Source organism: Dromiciops gliroides, chromosome 5 (genome assembly GCF_019393635.1).
Source record: "Dromiciops gliroides isolate mDroGli1 chromosome 5, mDroGli1.pri, whole genome shotgun sequence".
Taxonomy (NCBI): Eukaryota; Metazoa; Chordata; class Mammalia; order Microbiotheria; family Microbiotheriidae; genus Dromiciops; species Dromiciops gliroides.
In genome coordinates this window covers 225539594-225546817 of record NC_057865.1, presented here as the reverse complement: position 1 = coordinate 225546817, position 7224 = coordinate 225539594, and positions in this window count along the sequence as shown.

Genomic DNA, 7224 nt, shown 5'->3' with positions numbered 1-7224 from the left:
AAGTATCTCTAGATAAAGACTCATTCGTAGTTTTCACTATCGGTAGGAACCTGTTAGTTTTCTTAGTTTACCACAGATGTAGGTACAATGAAAAAAAGCACTTTAGATTAGAACTTAAGTATAATTAATACCTGTGTGACCCATGGTAAATCATAAAACCTCTAAGCTGCAGTTTCCTTGTCTGTAAAATGGGGATTGCACTAAATGGTTTCTTTTTTGAACTTTGCTTATAAGCATATGCTCCATTTTTTTTTCCAACCCTAAACAATTCTCCAATAAAAAAGAACTTTATTGGAATCCTCACCATCTGTCATAATCCCATTTGGGGAAAAGCCCTAGACATTTCTGCAATAGCAAAATAGTCTAAATCAGTGCTAATTCATTATTTTTGTAAATTTGACTTAAACCATGCAAACTACTCTTGATGGGTGAGGTATGCAAAAGGATCCAGCCTCTAAGCAAAGAAACTGTTGGGCAAAGTATTATGTAGGCTATTTGGTGAGAGCCGAATAAAAAGGAAAATTGTATAATACCTTGCCATTCCTTCAAGCCTAGCATGATGGCCAAGCTATCTTGAGTTCTTAACTGTATGGTTGAATAATGGCTTTGGGTAAGAATTCTGGATGGATTGTACAGGATTCTTTTTGTAGAACATGTAACCAAATATGTAATTGTTGATTACTGTTGTAAATACCTTGTTTATGCATTGACCTCAGCTATTCAGAACACAACTGAACACCATGGAGTAACCAAAGGTTTAAGCCAGAGCTTTTTCAACTGGTTTGTGACCCCGTATGGTGTCATGTAACGATGTGGGGGTTGTGAAAAGTTTTTAAGGTTATGTATACCTATTTTATAATACCCAGGGTCATGTAAAAATTTCTTGGATAAAAAGGGGTCATGGGGGAAAAGGTTTAGGAAACCCTGGCTTAAGCAAACTAAATAGAATATAGTATGAGACAAAGGAATTACGATTTATGTTGATGCACCTCTTAACATCCTCACCCCAGCTCCTTGTCCCCTACAGTATCTGTCTCCTTGCCCAGCTTACTACCATGTACCTTCATGGTTACATTTTAGATGCTAAACTCCAAATTGAGAATCAGTGTAGCAGTACTCGATTTTGGACAAAAGAGAGGTAATGCAGGTCAAAGGCACTTCCTTACTCTGAACCTGTTTTCTGAGGATCAAAAAGATAATATATAAAAAACATTTTATTAACCATAAAAGACTATATAGGGGCGGCTAGATGGCTCAGTGGATAGAGCACCGGCCCTGGATTCAGAAGGACCTGAGTTCAAATCCAGCCTCAGACACTTGACACTTACTAGCTGTGTGACCCTGGGCAAGTCACTTAACCCCAATTGCCCCACAAAACAAAACAAACCAAAAAAAGACTATATAAATGTGAATTGTTGCAACTGACCAATCCAGTTATTCTCCATGCAACCACTTGGAATCCTCAAATCTGATTTCTGCCTTGCTTATAGTCGATGCTGGGCAACCTATGGATTTTCCTGTCCCTGCATCCAGACTACTGAACCCTTCTAGGAAAAGCCTTGAAATGAACTGATTTCATTCACTGTCAATTTGTTGCATAACCAGTGAAGGCACTACCCTCACTGCTGCTCAGCTGGCCTTGTATTTTCTGCTAATTGACAGTTTTCTTAATCTCTCCCTGCCTCTATGGATAACTCTGCCCAATCCATTCTTCACACTATAGCCAGATATATCATGCTTAGGCAAAGACCGAAGCATGTTATTCCTCTGTTTAAAAAAATTTTCCCTTGGATTTCCACTGTCTGCTGAATAAAGTTCAAAATTCTCCATTTAGTGAATTTCAATAGCCATTTTTTCTCTGATTTAGAAATAATGTATAGGGATTCTGATTTCCTTAGGTTTTCTTAACACTTAGAAAGTTTTGTTAGATGTAATTAATTTTTTGTTTGTATTTTGTGAGGCAATTGGGATTAAGTGACTTGCCCAGGGTCACACAGCTAGTAAGTGTCAAGTGTCTGAGGCTGGATTTGAATTCAGGTACTCCTGAATCCAGGGCCAGTGCTTTATCCACTGTGCCACCTAGCTGCCCCAGAATCGGTTTTAAGTGCATAAAATGGAAAATTTAAAGTTAAAAAAGGAAACAATTTATATTGAAATAATTTAAATATTTTAGAAAACAAGTTTACAGGTGCTCCCCACCCCAAGATCCTCTGGTATACTCCAAAGCACACTGGCCTTGGAATTAGAAGACATTGTCTTGTCTTAGAGTTGACTCTCTTTGTCATGTTGGTCATTCTATTTAAGCTTTCATGCCAGTGGCCTTGATGAATAGTGGAGTTAATAACAGTATTAACTGCAGACTACATTGTGTAAATGAGTTGGTATATGTGATTATTTTTTGCATATATGGATAGGAACATTGGGACCAAAGAAGTTACTACTGCCTTTCTAGTTGTTAATAAAAATGAACCTAAACAAGTATTAATAGAGTGCATCTCTTACCCAGTGTGGAAGTGCAGTGGCCAATTAGGGGGAAAACCCTAATACTGATCAGCACAGAAGCTTTAAGCAGCTCCATTTTTCTGACCTGAGCCTGCTTCTCCTTAGGCCCTCTCTGCCAGAGTAATACCCATCATTGGTGCTGGGCTTAATGCCAGACACCAAGTTTAGTCTTGCTGCAACTCAGAACTCTGACCCAGACTGGTTATTTTTGTGTGAGTGTGTAGGCAAATAGGTTGCTCACTCAATGGATTGACCCAACTACTAAGCAAAGGATAGGAATCTTGTATACTCATGTTTAGGACTAGCTGAAGCACCCTAACACAGCACCCTGCATATATATTGTAGGCACTCAGTAAGTACTTGTCAAATATTTCCTCTTTTACAAAGTAAAGGGATTAGACCAGACAACCTCCAAGATTCTTTAGAATTTTGAAAATTTAACAAACTTCGACTGCCTATGAAATATTAGAGTCTAGTAGGGATTTGAGAGGAAGAAGTGTGAGGAACTCTGGGTGGTTAAACTTTCAGTGCAAATGAGCAGTTATGCAGTTTGAAATCTGAGTAATTTGAGAAACTTAAGATTTGGGTTCAAGTGTCCTCTCTGACATAACTGGCTCTGCAGACCTGAGCCTTCTGAGACTGGCTCATAAAGGCATGAAAAACATGATCCCTGCCTCTCAGAAGTTCATAGTCCTCTAGTGGGAATACAATTTGTACAGAGATAAGTATGGTGCAAGGTACACCTAGGTAGGGATAAAGGAGAGATCTAGAGAACACAGTGGGAAAAATGGAGGCAGAAAAGGACATGTTGCTGGAAAGATTAAAAGAAAGTTCCCTAGAGGAAGCAGGACCTAAGTTGAGCCTAAGAAGAGAAGGATTTTGATTGCTAGTGATCTTGAGAGGGAGGGAGTTCTTGCATTTCAGCTGTGGGGTATATGGAGGCAGGCTGAGTTTGGGATACAGCTAATAGTAAAATTTGGCAGGAACATGGAGTGCTTGAAAGGGGAATATAGTGAAATAAGGCTGGGGAAAGATTGAGGGAGACAATATGTACATAGGGATACAAAAAACAGCACATATAAGGTGATTAGCACTAGTGGCTAGAGTGGACAGGAAAGGTCTCATGCTGAAGGAGATGCATAAACTGAGTCTCAAAGGAAACCAATGATTTTACAAGATGCAGAGAAGAGAGGGCCTTCCAGGCATGACTCTGTTGCAAAATCACAGAAACCAAGGACAGATGGAGTGTTGTAGCAAGTGGAATGAAATGATCCATGTGGAGGGGGGTAATGTGTAACAAGGCTGGAAAGGACCAAGTTGCGATGAAATTAAGTGCCAATGAGAGGAGTTTATATTTGAACCCAAGGCAAAGGAAACCACTGATGTTTGTTGAAAAGGCAAGTAACATGATCACACCTTCATTTAAGGAAAATCGCTTTGACAGAGGCATAGAAAATAGATTGGAGTGGGAGGAGATGAGGTAGGGAAACCAATTAGGAGATTATTGCAGTATACCAAGTGAGAGGTGATGAGGCTCTGAATTAGTACTACATGAGTGGAGAGAATGGGGGGTATATGAGAGATGTGAAGACAGAAATGACCTTTGGCTACTGATTGGATTTGTGGGGACAGAATAGGTTGAAGATGACACCTAGATTGTAAACTAGAGTGACTGGAAGAAAGGTGTCCTTTCTAATAACAGGAATCACTGAGAGCTTGATCAAACATCAAAGATGCCAAGGTCATGCACTGCATCTTGGGCCATCGCCAGTTCTGATTTTTGTCTTGCCACTGGACTTCAATGACTGGGAGAGTGAGGCTGATGATTTTACACAACTCTGCCTCACTTCAATTCACAAAGGAGTCAAGACATCACCAATGATGTCATTGGTCTTCAAAAACAAAGGACAAACAGGAACAATAGGGAAGTTAGAACAGGTGTGGGTTTGGAGGAAAATATGCGTTCTTTTTTGGACATGTTGAGTTTGAGATGGCTCTAGAACGTCGAAGTGAAAATGTCCAATGGACAGTTGGAGCTTAGAAGATAGTGTACATCTGAGAGTCATCTGTATAGAGATGATAATTGAATTCATGGAAGTGGATGAAATCAAGTACAAGAAAAAAGAGAAGTGGGCCCAGGACAGAGCCTTGGGATACACCCAGATAGGTGGTACAACATGAATGATGATCCAGAAATGGTCAGTCAGTCCACAAACATTAATTACTAGCTATGTTCCAGGCACTGTGCTAAGTGCTGGAATGCAAAGAAAGGCAAAAGACAGTCTGCTCCAAAGGAACCCAGTCTAATGAAAAAAGATTTAAATTTTCAAATGTATCTTTTCCTTGATACTATTTTCTCTCGAGGTTTTAGGGATGCCTCCAACTTATCTGACCATTCCTTTTCAAGTTTCCTTCCTTGATCCTCATCTAGGTAACGTCCACTAATCATGGGTATGCCACCAGGCTCTGTCCAGGTACCTCTTCTTCCTCTATTCTATTTCACTTGGTTATCCCATCAGCTCCCAGGGATTCCATTATCATCTCTATGTCTTATGATTTTCAAATCTACTTGTTCTGTTCAGCCTGACTCCCTGTGACCCCATTTGGAGTTTTCTTGGCAAAAATATTGGAGTGGTTTGACATTTCCTTCTCCAGCTCATTTTACAGATGAAACAGGCAAACAAAATGAAGTGACTTTCCAAGGGTCACCAGCTAGTAAATCTACTTATCCATCCCTAAGCTCTCTGCTGACCTTCTAGTTTCATATCTTGAATTGCCTTTCAGACATCTCAAACTAGATGTCCAATAGACATCTTAATCTTAACTTGTTAAAAACTGAGCTCATTATTCTTTCCCCCTAAACCCCCCCCCCCGCCTCAAAACTTCCTTATTATTGTCTAGGACACCACCATCTTCCCATCTCACCCCCACCCCAGCTCAAAACGTAGGTGTCATCCTTGAGTCCTATCTTTCACTTCTCATATCCAATCTTTTGGGGGTATCTTTTGCCTTACTTTTTTTCCCCCAGTGCTTAGCACATAGTGGGTGCTTAATAAATGTTTATTAACTGACTAACAAGAGGAGAGGATATCAAATTGCTATAAAGAGGTGGGGGAGGATGAGCACTGAGAAAGAACATGAATCTGGTGTGAGGGCCAAATTTAATATATGGAGAGTTAATTGAGTCACAGTAATATTAGGGTCCCAGAAATAATGAGGGACCTCTAGGTCCAAAGCTCCCTTCCCCTCAAACTGCCTGTGGAGAGTGGTTTCTCCTGCTGACATCAGCAGCACACATCACTCAGGGCAGGCCAGATGTGGCTCATCCCAATCAGTCAGCCAAATTCCAATAATCTTACCACATTCCCCACTTTGTTTCTTTGAGAAACATGTAGTGTTTCCTTAATGAAACAGTAAAAACTAACAGAATATAATACCCTATGCTAACAAACAATATGTTAATAACAATATAGAAAAGGAAGAAAGGGGAAATTGTCCATAGGAGCAGTCCCTCATGAACCCACACTTTGACACTGTCAGCAGAGGGAGGGCCTTTGCAGAGAATACATATTACAAATGGTATATATAACAGAAGGGAAAAACAACAACAAAACAAAACTGTTCATTTAAAGTCTTTGAGAGGCAGCTAGGTGGCTCAGTGGATAAAGCACCAGCCCTGAATTCAGGAAGACCTGAGTTCAAATCTGGTTTCAGATACTTGGCACTAGCTGTGTGACCCTGGGCAAGTCACTTAACCCTCATTGCCCCACTAAAAATCCAAAAACAAAACAAAGACTAAAGTCTTTGAGATCTTGTCTTTTTGGAGTGGTGAGATGTCATCAGGAAAACTGGACTCTGGTTGTCTCTGGACTCTTTTACTTCTTTAGCTGTTTGATATGTATTAAATATAGTCCTTAACTGTGAAATTACAGTTTTTGGATTTTGATCAAATCTAGGGATGATTTTTTTCCATGCGCTCAAGTCATTTGGACTAAAGGGACTGTATTTTCTAATCTGTACTGCTGCTCCCTTGCTGGTACATTCTATAACATCCTGCAAGGGGAATTTGCTATAAATTGCTATAAAGAGGTGGGGGAGGATGAGCACTGGGAAAGAACATGAATCTGGCAATTGACAGATAACTGGTAATTCTGGGCAGGTTTATTTAAATGATGAACTAATCAGAAGCCAGATTCCAAAAGATATTGGAGAAAATGAGGAGAGGAAGTTTAGGAAACAAGTGGAGAGTTTTAAATTTTTTGCAAAAGAGTGTGTTTTATTGTATATGCAATAGGGAGCTAACTAAAAATTTTTTTAAACAATCAAGTGTTTGAGACAATGTTTTACTAACATTATTTTTGGCAGTTTTGAGATGGTTGTGAAACACAACAGGAAAGATCAATCAAGAGGCTATTACAATAATCTGGGCCAAAGTTGATTATGGCTTATACTAAGGTACTAGTAGGGGGAAGAAAGGGAAGTCAGGAGAAGTTTAAGGGGAAAGAATATGAGTTCAGTTTCATAAATGTTCACTTTGAGGTACAGGTAGGACATCTTTGTGGAGATAAACAATAGGTAATAGCAAATGCAAGGCTGGAGTTGGGGAGAAGTGGGAAATCAGGGCAAAAAGGAAACAGAAGCAGAACAGCTTTGAAAGTTTCATGTTAAATAATAATGTGTTGGGGGCAGCTAGGTGGTGCAGTGGATAAAGCACTGGCCCTG